At 44.0% G+C, this 15,447-nt stretch overlaps 1 long non-coding RNA gene across 1 annotated transcript in view; it reads right to left on the reverse strand.

Annotated features, from left to right (window-relative positions):
- Positions 1-3,424: 3,424 nt before the first annotated feature.
- LOC120030043 overlaps positions 3,425-15,447 on the reverse strand; it is a 40,337-nt gene continuing 28,314 nt past the window's right edge. The window contains exons 2-3 of the long non-coding RNA XR_005473616.1: positions 11,325-11,400; positions 3,425-3,497 (exon numbers count right to left, since the gene is read on the reverse strand). This is a non-coding gene — a long non-coding RNA (uncharacterized LOC120030043). The remainder of the gene's footprint in view (positions 3,498-11,324; positions 11,401-15,447) is intronic.

The raw sequence follows: 15,447 nt of genomic DNA on the forward strand, positions 1-15,447 counted from the left end.
ATAGCTAGGGATGCAAAAACAACCAAAGGACCTCATATAACGCAGAGCACACACACACACTTTAGAACAGGCAGTAGATAAGGGACAATAGAGAAGACAGAACCAATATGGAGATGGATGAACATGTGTTTATGGACAGTTTAAGATGAGGTCACTGGGATGTAGCATTAATTAAACCAGCAGCCTCATTAAATGGGTTCTTCTGCCCTAACATACTATTTTCTGTAATAAAAAAAATACTAATCTGAACGAATGGCTTTGCTACTAATACTGAGTGCTGTGTTGGAATTCGATCACAGCACAGATACCGTCATTGAGGCTGAATACAGACTATAAAAGGTTCAGATTGGAGTAGGCAATCAAACGCAGTTCAATCAGTATTCACAGAGAGAGAGAGAGGCTGAGTGGAGGAATGAAGAGATGAAACCATCAGACAAAATGTGAAAGGCCAAAAAAAAAAAAAAGACAAAGTCTGAATAATGAATGCTGAGAGCTTTTCTTTTCTATTTTCCCATCTCACCTCTGACCTCTCACCTCTGCCCTTTTCCCTCTCATCCTCCCAGCCACAGCTGTCTGCTATCCAAATTCACCTCAGACTTATGAGAGGTCAGAGAGAGAGAGAGAGAGAGAGACTTAACTTCACAGTGCTCAGATTCAGGAGGCGAGACAGTCCCATTCTTCGAACATGTGACTCGATCTGACTAAAAACATGAAGCTGAATCTATATAGGCTAGCTGTATACATACAGTGGCAAGAAAAAGTATGTGAACCCTTTGGAATTACCTGGATTTCTGCATAAATTGGTCATCAACTTTGATCTGATCTTCATCTAAGTCACAATAATAGACAAACACAGTGTACCTAAACTAGTAACACACAAATTATTGTATTTTTCTTGTCTATATTTAATACATCATTTAAACATTCATAGTGTAGGTTGGAAAAAGTATGTGAACCCCTAGGCTAATGACTTCTCCAAAAGCTAATTGGAGTCAGGAGTCAGCTAACCTGGAGTCCAATCAATGAGACGAGATCGGAGATGTTGGTTAGAGCTGCCCTGCCCTATAAAAACTCACAATTTGAGTTTGCTATTCACAAGAAGCATTGCCTGATGTGAACCATGCCTCGAACAAAAGAGATCTCAGAAGACCTAAGATTAAGAATTGTTTACTTGCATAAAGCTGGAAAGGGTTACAAAAGTATCTCTAAAAGCCTTGATGTTCATCAGTCCACGGTAAAGACAAATTGTCTGTAAATGGAGAAAGTTCAGCACTGTTGCTACTCTCCCTAGGAGTGTCTGTCCTGCAAAGATGACTGCAAGAGCACAGCACAGAATGCTCAATGAGGTTAAGAAGAATCCTATAGGGTCAGCTAAAGACTTACAGAAATCTCATGCTAACATCTCTGTTGACGAGTCTACGATACGTAAAACACCAAACAAGAATGGTGTTCATGGGAGGACACCACGGGAGAAGACACGGTTGTCAAAAAAAAACATTGCTGCACGTCTGAAGTTCGCAAAACAGCACCTGGATGTTCCACATCGCAACTGGCAAAAATATTCTGTGGAAAAAAGTTGAGTTGTTGTGGAGAAGGAAAAGGCACAGTACACCAACCTCATCCCACAACTGTAAAGTATGGTGGAGGGAGCATCATGGTTTTGGGATGCTTTGCTGTCCTAGAGCCTGGACAGCTTGCTATCCTCGACAGAAAAACGAATTCAAGTTTATCAAGACATTTTGCAGGACAATGTTAGGCTATCTGTCTGCGAATTGAAGCTCAACAGAAGTTGGGTGATGTAACAGGACAACGACCCAAAACACAGAAGTAAATTAACAACAGAATGATTTCAACAGAAGAAAATACACCCTCTGGAGTGGCCCAGTCAGTCCTGACCTCAACCCAATTGAGATGCTGTGGCATGACCTCAAGAGAGCGGTTCACACCAGACATCCCAGGAATACTGCTGAACTGAAACAGTTTTATAAAGAGGAATGGTACAAAATTCCTCCTGACTGTTGTGCGGGTTTGATCCGCAACTACAGAAAACGTTTGGTTGAGGTTATTGCTGCCAAAGGAGGGTCAACCAGATATTAAATCCAAGGGCTCACATACTTTTTTCCACCCTGCACTGTGAATGTTTACACGGTGTGTTCAATAAAGACATGATAACATATTGTTTGTGTGTTATTAGTTTAAACTGTCTTTGTCTATTGTTGTGACCTAGATGAAGATAAGATCACATTTTATGACAAATTTATGCGGAAATCCAGGTAATTACAAAGGGTTCACATACTTTTCTTACCAATGTATATCACTGCAACCATAAAAACAGCTAAAAACATAAAGCTGTTGAAGAAATAACTGCAGTGGAGCATGCTGGAGCCTTAATGTAATCATTTCTTACAGATGTCATTGAAAGAGACCACCTGCTGCCATCACCTCCCCATCTTGCCTCCAATCTGACCCTTGCCCTCCCACCATCACCACAGTCTACACCCCCCATCCCAGGTCCATACACAGGTTGTAGCTGTTCCAGTGTAAAAACTGGTTCTGACTGTAAAAGGACAAGAGAGGACAGAGAAAAGTCAACAGCCCCAAAACAGTGTCTTTACAGTCCAATTAAGAAACATTACCAATAATCCCTATTGGATGTTATGAATGAAAAGAAAATCCGCAGCATGATAATGTTTTGAAATTCAATTGAATATTTACGTACTCTGGGCTACAATACAAAATAAAATGCTACACGGCATAATTCAGAGAAAGTTGAGGCAAAACAAGAGGTAAACTGTTGGAAACTGTCTCATTGACTTGAGCACGTTTTAGTATGTTTATAACTATGCAAGTGGCCTAGTAGTAGTGATTAACATATTGTGGCTTAGATCAGATGATCTATATGCAAATGTATATGTGACCGGAGGCCAAGCACAAAGGGGGACTGTCTCAGAGACAGAACGTTTCCATACGGGTGAGATAGGAAGCACATGAACGAGCTAGTAACATGAATACGTATATTTCAAGCTAGAACCGAACAAAACAAAATTTCCACATCAAATATCAGAGATGAACTCTAAAGGGACGTGATTGCCTCCGTGGTGAATGCAGAACACTGTAAGCTATCCTTCCCAATGGCATAGTATTAAAATAACTGACTAGAAAAATAAAAAAAACTACTACAACAGGATATGCTCGAGTGTGTTTCAACATGTTTGCTGTGCACACGCGTGTGTTTGTGTGTGTAGATCCAGTTTCAGGCAGTGCGTCGCCTGCTTGTCCTTTCCCCTTTCAAACCATCAATTCCCATTCACACCCACAACCATCCATGCCCTGTCTGGCACGTCTCCATGCAACCCCCCTCTACCCCACTAGGGGTGCTGCAACCCCCTATTGCCACAACTAGGACTCACCAAGATCCTTAGAGCCTTGACTTTCGCTGGCCATCTCTCCCATCCTCACCAGTGCCTCGAAGTAGCCCTTTGCAGCAAATGTGACACCTGGAAACATGGAAGCATTGGGCGTCAGATCAGGGGCGGAGTGGAAATATTGGACATTAACGTAATCTTCACCCCAGCATCCCTCCCCTATAGCTATAGCCCCAGTCAGTTAGGGAAGGGGCTAAAGGCTACAATGGAAAGAGTTATTGCTACAATGGAAAGAGCTAGGCTAGTACAAAGTACAAATGAAAGTTCTATAGCAAGGCTACAACAGGCTACAATGGAAAAGGCTACTACGGAAAAAGCTACTACAAGTTACAATGGAAAAGGCTACAAGCTACTACTGGCGACAATGAAAAGAGCTAATGCTACAATGAAAAGAGCTACTGATACAAGCAGCTACAATGAAAAAGAGCTAGTGCTACAATGAAAAAGAGCTAGTGCTACAATGAAAAAGAGCTAGTGCTACAATGAAAAAGAGCTAGTGCTACAATGAAAAAGAGCTAGTGCTACAATGAAAAAGAGCTAGTGCTACAATGAAAAAGAGCTAGTGCTACAATGAAAAAGAGCTAGTGCTACAATGAAAAAGAGCTAGTGCTACAATGAAAAAGAGCTAGTGCTACAATGAAAAAGAGCTAGTGCTACAATGAAAAAGAGCTAGTGCTACAATGAAAAAGAGCTAGTGCTACAATGAAAAAGAGCTAGTGCTACAATGAAAAAGAGCTAGTGCTACAATGAAAAAGAGCTAGTGCTACAATGAAAAGAGCTACTGATACAAACAACAACAACAACGGTGGCTCAAGAGGAACAGGAGAGGAAAGCGCAGTAACTACAGTAACTACTGGTGGACAGAGCAGATGCTGAATGAAAAGAAGAACTACATGAAACACAGACCAGAGAAAGTAAAGCAAGGGAAGACCAGGGAAGGCAAGATGGACCGTTCTGCCTACGACCTCTGTGACTCAGGTCTCAGTCCAGGGACATTAAACACACAGCAGGCATGGCTCACCCACACAGTCCTGCCACAGGCAGCTAGAAGCAGTGAATGGGAAGTCATGGTGAATAAGACCAGGTCAGGGGTAAGTCGTTTAGGGAGTGGTGGTCACAACAAGAGGAACGAGAGAGGCCGAGAGGGAGGCCGAGAAGCTGACTGAGTATGACCTTGAGCTGTCAAGGAGTGTCACAGCTTTATTAAACCATGTGACCAAGCAGAGTCATACTAAACATGGACGGTTACTGCACTGTTTCTTAGTTCGTAACATTAAAATATTAGGTAAGTGCCATTTTCAACCGGGCTGTTAAATAAAGTGTTACCCAAAATACATCCTGAATATGGATTCACTGCATGGTAAACAATTTAAATATGTTCTAAAAGGTTAACAGTATTTATAGAGCACTGGCGTCTCATGGCACCTTAATTGGGGAGGACGTGCTCATAGTAACGGCTGGAATGCAATCAACGGAACGGTATCAAACACGTTTTCCATGTGTTTGATACCATTCCTTTGATTCCATTCCAGCCATTATTATGAGACATCCTCCCCTCAGCAGCCTCCTGTGATATAGAGTGCTACAGTCATATGGGAATACTACCCCACAGCTACTGCTGTATCATTAGCAATACTCCTTCCCACTTCAAAGTTAAGAGACAAAATTGATTGTCTAACACAACAGAAGGGCTCGAACCTGTCTCAGTCCCTCCATCTATCCCCCTCTCCTCTGACCCTCCATCTATCCCCCTCTCCTCTGACCCTCCATCTATCCCCCTCTCCTCTGACCCTCCATCTATCCCCCTCTCCTCTGACCCTCCATCTATCCCCCTCTCCTCAGTCCCTCCATCTATCCCCCTCTCCTCAGTCCCTCCATCTATCCCCCTCTCCTCTGACCCTCCATCTATCCCCCTCTCCTCTGACCCTCCATCTATCCCCCTCTCCTCTGACCCTCCATCTATCCCCCTCTCCTCTGACCCTCCATCTATCCCCCTCTCCTCTGACCCTCCATCTATCCCCCTCTCCTCTGACCCTCCATCTATCCCCCTCTCCTCTGACCCTCCATCTATCCCCCTCTCCTCTGACCCTCCATCTATCCCCCTCTCCTCTGACCCTCCGAGGATCCTGTCTCTGTCCCTCCGAGGATCCTGTCTCTGTCCCTCCGAGGATCCTGTCTCTGTCCCTCCGAGGATCCTGTCTCTGTCCCTCCATCTATCCCCCTCTCCTCTGACGATCGTTTCTCAGTTACTCCATCTATCTATCAATCCACCTCTCCTCTGAGGTTTGATTCTCAGTTCCTCCATCAATCCAACTCTCCATCTATCTATCCACCTCTCCTCTGAGAATCGTTTCTCAAGCCTCAGTCTGCACCAATTTCCTCCCTTAATAATCCTTCCTTTATCAATTCTTCTTTCCTTTCTCTACCTTTATCAGAATCTTTGTCTTGAGGTCACTGAACTGAAAACATACCTTGCCTCCAGAACCAAGGACCTAAAGCCGACTGCCCTGTAGCTGGGTTCAATCTGACCCAGACTGATTACTTCCAGGAAGAGAGACCCTCACTCGGATCTTCCTGAGCCCAGCTTTGGTTGAGTCTGGGTGCGATAGGAGAGTGCGGGTGAGAGTGTGGAGGTGGATTGTAGAGTGCGGTGTGGTAAACCCTTGCGTTGGGCTATTTAGCGATGTCCACAGAAATCCCAGCCAAGGGGGATAGAGCGAGGGGCGGTGAAGTGTGGCAGGCCAGGTAAAGCTGTATTAACTGGAACAAGATGTTAGAGCTCTGCTGTGTGTGTGTGTGTGTGTGTGTGTGTCTTCAGTAAAGAGGATTACACCTCCGATATGAAGCAGATAGGTCTACAGAAGGGAGGTGTGACATGACATCCATTCTTCCCACCTATTCCAAAGTAAATGAAACACTCTCGAGGAGTAAAACCGGTGTAAACCAGATCAGCTGCACAGCTTGATGTGTTTAGTACTCCATCCATCTTCAACTCTCCTCTTCCAAATCCACCCCATTTCTCTTCCTCTCCACCCTCCTTTATAAAATCCCTTCAGCCCTCACCCGTCCGAATCCCCTCCATCTCTACAACACAGCTTGTCCCTGTAGAGAAATGTCTCTCCGCCCCACCTTCAACATGATACCCAGTGGTTGTGGGAAATTGCGCTACATTCAACATGATGCCAATACGGTTGTGTGCTGTGTGAAATTGCCCCACCTTCTCCAGTCCCAAAACTAAACAGAATAGCTGGCTAAGTACCAGTCTAAGCATTGCATCCTATTCAAGCCCTGCATCCACTGCACACTCTCCTATTCTCCAAAATCGAACAAACAGCATCTCCAAGGAAAAGCATTCCTCATGAAACTGGTTGAGAGAATGCCAAGAGCGTGCAAAGCTGTCATCAAGGCAAAGGGTAGCTACTTTGAAGAATCTCAAGAATTTGTTTAACCCTTTTGGGGTTCCTACATGATTCCATATGTGTCATTTCATAGTTTTGATGTCTTCACTATTATTCTACAATGTAGAAAATATTAAAAACAAAGAAAAACCCTTAAAGATTAGTGTGTCCAAACTTTTGACTGGTACTGTAGAAGCAGGCAGCTCTTTCCCTAGACCGAATCATGATGTTAGTCAACAAAAGCTCCAGGGACCTCAAGTCCAGCCAAGCACCACTCCTTGCTCCCTGTTGCGATTTATGGGTTCCCCTTCTTCTCCTAAGAGCAGAGGCAGAACTGGCATATTTACAATTCCAGTTAGTGTATGGAGGCCCACGAGGCACCCTGCGGTGATTTGAATGCTGGCTGTGCCCTTTGCAACGGCAGCCTAAGCCAGAACCTCAGTTCTGCGCCTGACCTGTCCTGGAGCTGTGTAGCTATTTTTATTCTTATCAGACTACACCGAGTCCTCCTTTATTGGTCCTTAGAGCTTCGTACTTCCTGCATGTCTCTCTCACCCTCTTTGCCTGCTCCTACATTAGAGACCAGTAACCTACAGCGCTACATTAGAGACCAGTAACCTACAGCGCTACATTAGAGACCAGTAACCTACAGCGCTACATTAGAGACCAGTAACCTACAGCGCTACATTAGAGACCAGTAACCTACAGCGCTACATTAGAGACCAGTAACCTACAGCGCTACATTAGAGACCAGTAACCTACAGCGCTACATTAGAGACCAGTAACCTACAGCGCTACATTAGAGACCAGTAACCTACAGCGCTACATTAGAGACCAGTAACCTACAGCGCTACATTAGAGACCAGTAACCTACAGCGCTACATTAGAGACCAGTAACCTACAGCGCTACATTAGAGACCAGTAACCTACAGCGCTACATTAGAGACCAGTAACCTACAGCGCTACATTAGAGACCAGTAACCTACAGCGCTACATTAGAGACCAGTAACCTACAGCGCTACATTAGAGACCAGTAACCTACAGCGCTACATTAGAGACCAGTAACCTACAGCGCTACATTAGAGACCAGTAACCTACAGCGCTACATTAGAGACCAGTAACCTACAGCGCTACATTAGAGACCAGTAACCTACAGCGCTACATTAGAGACCAGTAACCTACAGCGCTACATTAGAGACCAGTAACCTACAGCGCTACATTAGAGACCAGTAACCTACAGCGCTACATTAGAGACCAGTAACCTACAGCGCTACATTAGAGACCAGTAACCTACAGCGCTACATTAGAGACCAGTAACCTACAGCTGGAGACAGCGCTACATTAGAGACCAGTAACCTACAGCACTACATTAGAGACCAGTAACCTACAGCGCTACATTAGAGACCAGTAACCTACAGCGCTACATTAGAGACCAGTAACCTACAGCACTACATTAGAGACCAGTAACCTACAGCTGGAGACAGCGCTACATTAGAGACCAGTAACCTACAGCACTACATTAGAGACCAGTAACCTACAGCACTACATTAGAGACCAGTAACCTACAGCGCTACATTAGAGACCAGTAACCTACAGCACTACATTAGAGACCAGTAACCTACAGCTGGAGACAGCGCTACATTAGAGACCAGTAACCTACAGCACTACATTAGAGACCAGTAACCTACAGCACTACATTAGAGACCAGTAACCTACAGCACTACATTAGAGACCAGTAACCTACAGCGCTACATTAGAGACCAGTAACCTACAGCGCTACATTAGAGACCAGTAACCTACAGCGCTACATTAGAGACCAGTAACCTACAGCGCTACATTAGAGACCAGTAACCTACAGCGCTACATTAGAGACCAGTAACCTACAGCGCTACATTAGAGACCAGTAACCTACAGCGCTACATTAGAGACCAGTAACCTACAGCACTACATTAGAGACCAGTAACCTACAGCGCTACATTAGAGACCAGTAACCTACAGCGCTACATTAGAGACCAGTAACCTACAGCGCTACATTAGAGACCAGTAACCTACAGCACTACATTAGAGACCAGTAACCTACAGCGCTACATTAGAGAGCAGTAACCTACAGCGCTACATTAGAGACCAGTAACCTACAGCGCTACATTAGAAGCATGGCTGAGGAGACACTATCTGTGTAGGACTTGCTTTCCCGGTCTACAGCCTACCATAGTGCAGCAATGTCCAATTTCTCACCATTCTATTCAACTGAAAACTATTTCAACGAGAAATCCTTATTAAAAATGGATGTTGATAAAAGATCAAATAGGGGGTGCTTACATTTCTCCGGTTTCACACATGTACAAGTGTGAACCCTGTACAGCAGGGAGCATCAACTAGGTTCAGCCTTGGGGCGATTTTTTCTCTCGAACCGATGGTCAGGGAGCCGGAACATAATTGACGGCAAGAAGCCTAAACAGATACAATATTTGACCAATAACAATCATTTCAAACCTTGCTTACGATGGCATCCACCAGGTGAATCCAGGTGAACGCTATGATCCCTTATTGATGTCACCTGCTAAATCCACTTCAAGTCAGTGTAGATGAAGGGGAGGAGACAGGTTAAAAACAATATTTTTGAGACATGGATTGTGTATGTGCACCATTCAGAGGTTGAATGGGCAAGACAAAATATTTAAGTGCCTTTGAACGGGGTATGGTAGTAGATGCCAGGCGCACCGGTTTGTGTCAAGAACTGCAACGCTGCTAGGTTTTTCACGCGCAACAGTTTCCAGTGTGTATCAAGAATGTTCCACCACCCAAAGGACATCCAGGCAACTAGACACAACTGTGCGAAGAATTGGAGTCAACATGGACCGACATCCCTGTGGAACGATTTAGACACCTTGTAGTCCATGCCCCGACGAACTGAGGCTGTTCTGAGGGCAAAATGGAGGTCCAACTCAATATTATGCACGGTAATACTTTGGCTGATTTACAACATTTGTAGTCACTTGGCTCTGATTTGCTGGTGTTTGTTTTACAGTCTTCTCTAAGAATTTGCTCAGAAAACATATATTTTTAAATCAGTCCTTCTGTACAGTGTGTGGTGTGAAATGGAAATGTCTGTTTTGATATCTCACTCCCCATGAGACACCGTCGGAGAGTGGGTCGGAGAGTGGGGTCACGACCAGGGATCCGCCATTATTAGGGTAAAGTGCCTTGCTCAAGGGCAGCGCGACCATTTTTTTTTTACCTAAATTGGCTCGGATTCGAACTAGCAACCTTTCGGTTTCTGGCCCAACACCCCGATGGACTGCCACATACAGTAGTATACACATTCTCCTGTACCTCCACAGCACTGGACAAGCTCCAAACACCCCGATGGACTGACACATACAGTAGTATACACATTCTGCTGTACCTCCACAGCACTGGACAAGCTCCAAAAATATAAACATAAAATATATGTCTATGTGTATATAGATGGATAAGATATATATTTGTTAGGTCCACACATATGACAGTGAGTCAACAGTCTCAGAGAACATGGTTCATAAAGCAAAACGGTGGTGAGGAAAAAAAGTCAATTTAATGCCCGATCTAAGTAGAATGCATGGAATTTTCTAATAGAAGCATTCCGGGTTCCGTCTGAACCTCATGTAAGACCACGTGACACTGATGAAAAGTATAGGTTTATGCTGCTGCTCCTTTACCATTGGCAGAAGAAACAAGAGGCTGTATCTCCAATGTCTTTTTCTCTCCATCTCCCTCAATACCAGTTCTGTTGTTCTTTTATGGGGCCATTTTTATTCTCTTAGCTCCCCCCTCTCAAAAGTGTTGTCCTCCTGCACCCTTCAACCGTATCACCTAGTGTATATACACCACACACACACACACACACTCACACATCCGACTTGTGAACAACCAAATCAAAACATTAAAAGAAGTTGACGTCATGGAGGGATGCAGGTGAAGAGGAGAGGGCAAGATGTGGACATGGAACAGACTAAGGTGACATCATGAGGAAGGCAGCCTGAGCCTCAAAACAAAATATCAAAATCAGTCCATGTAACTGAAAGCATCTCTTAGAGAAAAAAAACACACTATTTCACATGTGGAAAAAGCACGTGTTTTTGGGAACACTTCACAGGTGGTTTTTCTGTAGGGGCTGTCGGAGCACCCAGCAGAATCTTTCATAGCGAAGTCCTACAAGAGATCAGAAGGGCTGCAAGAGGAAACGGACTACAGGCTAGCGAAGTCCTACAAGAGATCAGAAGGGCTGCAAGAGGAAACGGACTACAGGCTAGCGAAGTCCTACAAGAGATCAGAAGGGCTGCAAGAGGAAACGGACTACAGGCTACTTCACCAGCATCTGAGCTCATCTCTAGTTCAGGTAAATCAGGAGTCTAAAAAGCAACAGCAAGACAGTGTCAGGCCAGTGCCTGGTCCTCTGGACAGGAGGGGAGTGGGGGATGAGAGGGGGATGAGATAAAGGAGAAGAAGGGGATGTACTCACTGGACAGGGCCTTCTCGTAACTCTTCCCCATGGCCACGAAGTTCCGCAAGCACGGGTTAAACTGCTCCATAATGGACTGAAAAGAGAAACAAAAACAGTTTTTAGTTGGATTGAGCAGCTATAAGCCTAGCAGAAGCAGAGCTCTACTCTGTAGTCGGGGCGTGCGCTCACACACACACACTGGCGCTCACACACTGCAAGCACGCGACTTCTACCAGCTCACTCACACAACTCGGTTGGCTTAGCCAACCAGGTACAAGAGTGTAGATGGGAATCATTCGGCAGTCACACCCAGGTGAAGGAGAGAAGGAGCGAGAGGGATGTGGGTGTTGATGCCCGGGCAGCCCAGCTCAAGAGGCAGTCTCTCTCACTCACTCTCGGTCTCTCTCTCTGAGGTCATGTTGTTTGTGCTAATTACTTTTTCTGTTGAGCAGAGACATAAGGGAACAAGGGGGGAGTGGACGGGGAATAAATTGGATGACACAAAAACAGGAAAGAAGAGGAGAGGAGATTCAGCTAGCTTAGTTGGCTTGAGCGTGGTGCTAGCGTGGTGCTAGCGTTGTGCTAGCGTGGTGCTAGCTGGCCACAGCAGGGGGTTGATAAAGAATATAATGCATCTAACTGTGGGTATAATGTCTGCTGGAGGGGATTCAGGTGGCTTGGTTGGGTTGTGTGGGATCCAGCATAATCTTCTGCATATACTGAACATATGTGCTCACTGAAAAATAATACTAATTACAATATCATTACTAGGACTGGCAGAAGTATGATGAGACAATCAGGAGAAAATAGGATTATACACTACATGAGCAAAAGTAAAAAGTATGTGACACCTGCTCATTGAACATCTCATTCCAAAATCATGGACATTAATATGGAGTTGGTCCCCCCTTTGCTGCTATAACAGCCTCCAGTCTTCTGGGAAGGCGTTCCACTAGATGTTGGAACATTGATGGGGGGGGGGGGGACTTGCTTCCATTTAGCCACAAGAGCATTAGTGAGGTCGGGCACTGGTGTTGGGCGATTAGGCCTGGCTCGCAGTCGCCATTCCAATTCATCCCAAAGGTGTTCGATTGGGTTGAGGTCAGGGCTCTGTGCAGGCCAGTCAAGTTCTTCCACGCCGATCTTGAAAAAAACATTTCTGTATGGACCCCACTTTGTGCACAGGGACATTGTCATGCTGAAACAGAAAAGGGCCTTCCAAACTGTTGCCACAAAGTTGGAAGCACAGAATTGTCTAGAATGTCATCATATCCTGTAGTGTTAAGACATCCCTTCACTGGAACTAAGGGGCCTAGCCCAAACCATGAAAAACACACCCAGACCATTATTCGTCCTCTAACCAACAATCGAGTTGGCACTATGCAAATCGGGAAGGTAGCGTTCTACTGGCATCCGTCAAACTCAGATTCGTCTGTCAGACTGACAGATGGGGAAGTGTGATTCATCACTCCTCCAGAGAACGCATTTCCACTGCTCCAGAATGCAATTGCGGCTTTACGCCACTCAAGCGGATGCTTGGGCATTTCACGTGGAGATCGTAGGCTTGTGTGCTGCCATGGAAACCCATTTCATGAAGCTGCCGACAAACAGTTCTCGTGCTGACGTTGCTTCCAGACGCAGATTGGAAATCGGTAGTGAGCGTTGCTACCGAGGACAGACGATATTTACACACTACATGCTTCAGCACTCGGCGGTCCAGTTCTGTCAGCTTGTGTGGCCTACCACTTCGCGGCTGAGCCATTGTTGCTCCTAGACGTTTCCGCTTCACAAAAAACAGCACTTAGAGTTGACCGGGGCACAGTTGACCGGGGCAGCTCTAGCAGGAAAGAAATTTGAAACGTTGTCCACATACTTTTGTATATTTAGTGTATATACAGTGCATTTGGAAAGTATTAAGACCCCTTGAATTTTTCCACATTTTGTTACGTTACAGCCTTACTCTAAAATGTATTCAATTTTTTTCCCCCGGAAGATTGATCACACAGTCTTCCGGAACAACTGGTGCTCTCATGCATGCTTCAGTGTTGCTCTCCTCGAAGCGAGCATAAAAAGGCATTTAGCTCGTCTGGTAAGCTTGCGTCACAGGGTAGCTCGCGGCTGGGTTTCTCTTTGTAGTCCGTAATAGTTTGCAAGCCATGCCACATCTGATGAGCGTCAGACCCCATGTAGTAGGACTCAATCTTAGTCCTGTTCTGACGCTTTGCCTGTTTGTCTCAGGGCATATCGGGATTTCTTATAAGTGTCCGGTTTAGTGTCCCGCTCCTTGAAAGCGGCAGCTCTAGCTCAGTGCAGATGTTGCCTTTAATCCATGGCTTCTGGTTCGAATATGTACATACGGTCACTTACGGGGACGACGTCAGACTCACTTATTGATGAAGCTGAGGTCCATAAATCCCTACAAATATATTAATGTATTTTTAACCCTGCATTATAAATTGTATTAAATATATTAATTTAGAATCCTCTAAATTTAAAATTAGATCTACAAGGACATTTTATTGATCTGCCAGTATTTTCATTTAGAGATTCCTGTAAACTCTTTGATGTTTCCTTTTATGTGGCCTAACAATTAATATTGGATTTTTCACCATGGCAACCACTAGTTAGTATTAAAACAGAACATATTTCTCAGTTGGTTTGGCATTCGTGGAGATCAGACCATTTTCATTTGCAGAGATGTGTGTTTTTTTACCAAATGTAAGTCAGAACAAATACCTATTTCACAATATACCTGTTGTTGTTATATGTAAATGTAGAGGGGTAACTTTCTCAAACAGTTATTTTACCATTTTGTACAATTGTGCGATTAGCCTACCAGTTGGTGTAAATGTAATGTTAATTCTCTTGAGGAATTATGGTGTGTTATTTTTCTCTTATTGTCAATTGCATATAGAAATTGCTGACATTACTGTTTAATGTAATATTGTTTATTGGATTTACATTGTAGTAATTTAATATTTATTTTATCCTGTTTCCCTCTGTACTCAGACCACATCTATACTCTGGTTGATCATTAAACTCCAGACTGCAGTCCAGTATCCGTTTACTCCTAGTGACCTATCCACACATTAGAGCGCACCAGACTCCGTTTTAATTCATATAACTTATTTTGAACATAAGCCAGGAATGAGTGAGTCACTCAGCCCTATATGCGGTTCCTGCTTCTGTTGCCTATTTGTTTAATATCCTACTGATTCTGTGATCGCCAAACCTCACGCAACCGCAAAATGTCACAAAGCAATTTCACACTCACTTTCTTTCTACTTTGTCAGAAGAATCTGTAACACGCATATACAATATTGCTTCACCAACATCTTTATGCTTTCGTTAATATATATATATATATATATATTTTTTTTTAAAGGACTCAGTGCAGATGTTTATTTCAACTACATCTTAGTTGCACTTCACCAGTGAACCTCCAAGAGTACATCATTAATACTCAAAAGTTTATGTCCAGAGTTAATGAGTAGTTGATGTCATTGAGGAAATCTGGACATGGCATGGTCTCCCTTATGTAAGGAATTAGACACTTTACTATGTAGGCTACAGTAAACATCTCATTGTCCTGTTGGTTTTTGTCAAACTGCACAGTAGCCTAATAAACAAACATTTAAAAAAAATCGAATTCAATATATTCAATATTTTGTACCACTGTAGATGCTACACTTCGTGTAGCAGGTTGTGAACTCTGCAAGCAACGTTTCCACTCCGAGAATGAGAACGGTAAATTACTGTAATTAATACAGTAATTCCAATTCATTGGAATACAAAAGAAACCATTCGCACATGAGCAATTAGCAGGACAATAGACTCTTGCCGAGAAGGAGATCAAGGAGGAGGGTTGTATTTAAAAGACACTGCACAGTAGCCTAATAAAACATATGCATTTTTGTATTTTTTTTATTGAATTGAATAACATTTCTACCATGGTAGATGCTATGTTTTTGGTTGATGGACAATATTAAAAACAGTCAAATGCATTCGTGAATTCAAATCGTTTTAGCCCGACATGTTGCAGTTTATTTATTTATGGGGCGGCAGGCAGCCTAGTGGCTCGGTCAATAACCGAAAGGTTGCTAGATCGAATCCCCGAGCTGACAAGGTAAAAATCTGTCGT

Source organism: Salvelinus namaycush, chromosome 35 (genome assembly GCF_016432855.1).
Source record: "Salvelinus namaycush isolate Seneca chromosome 35, SaNama_1.0, whole genome shotgun sequence".
Classification (NCBI taxonomy): domain Eukaryota; kingdom Metazoa; phylum Chordata; class Actinopteri; order Salmoniformes; family Salmonidae; genus Salvelinus; species Salvelinus namaycush.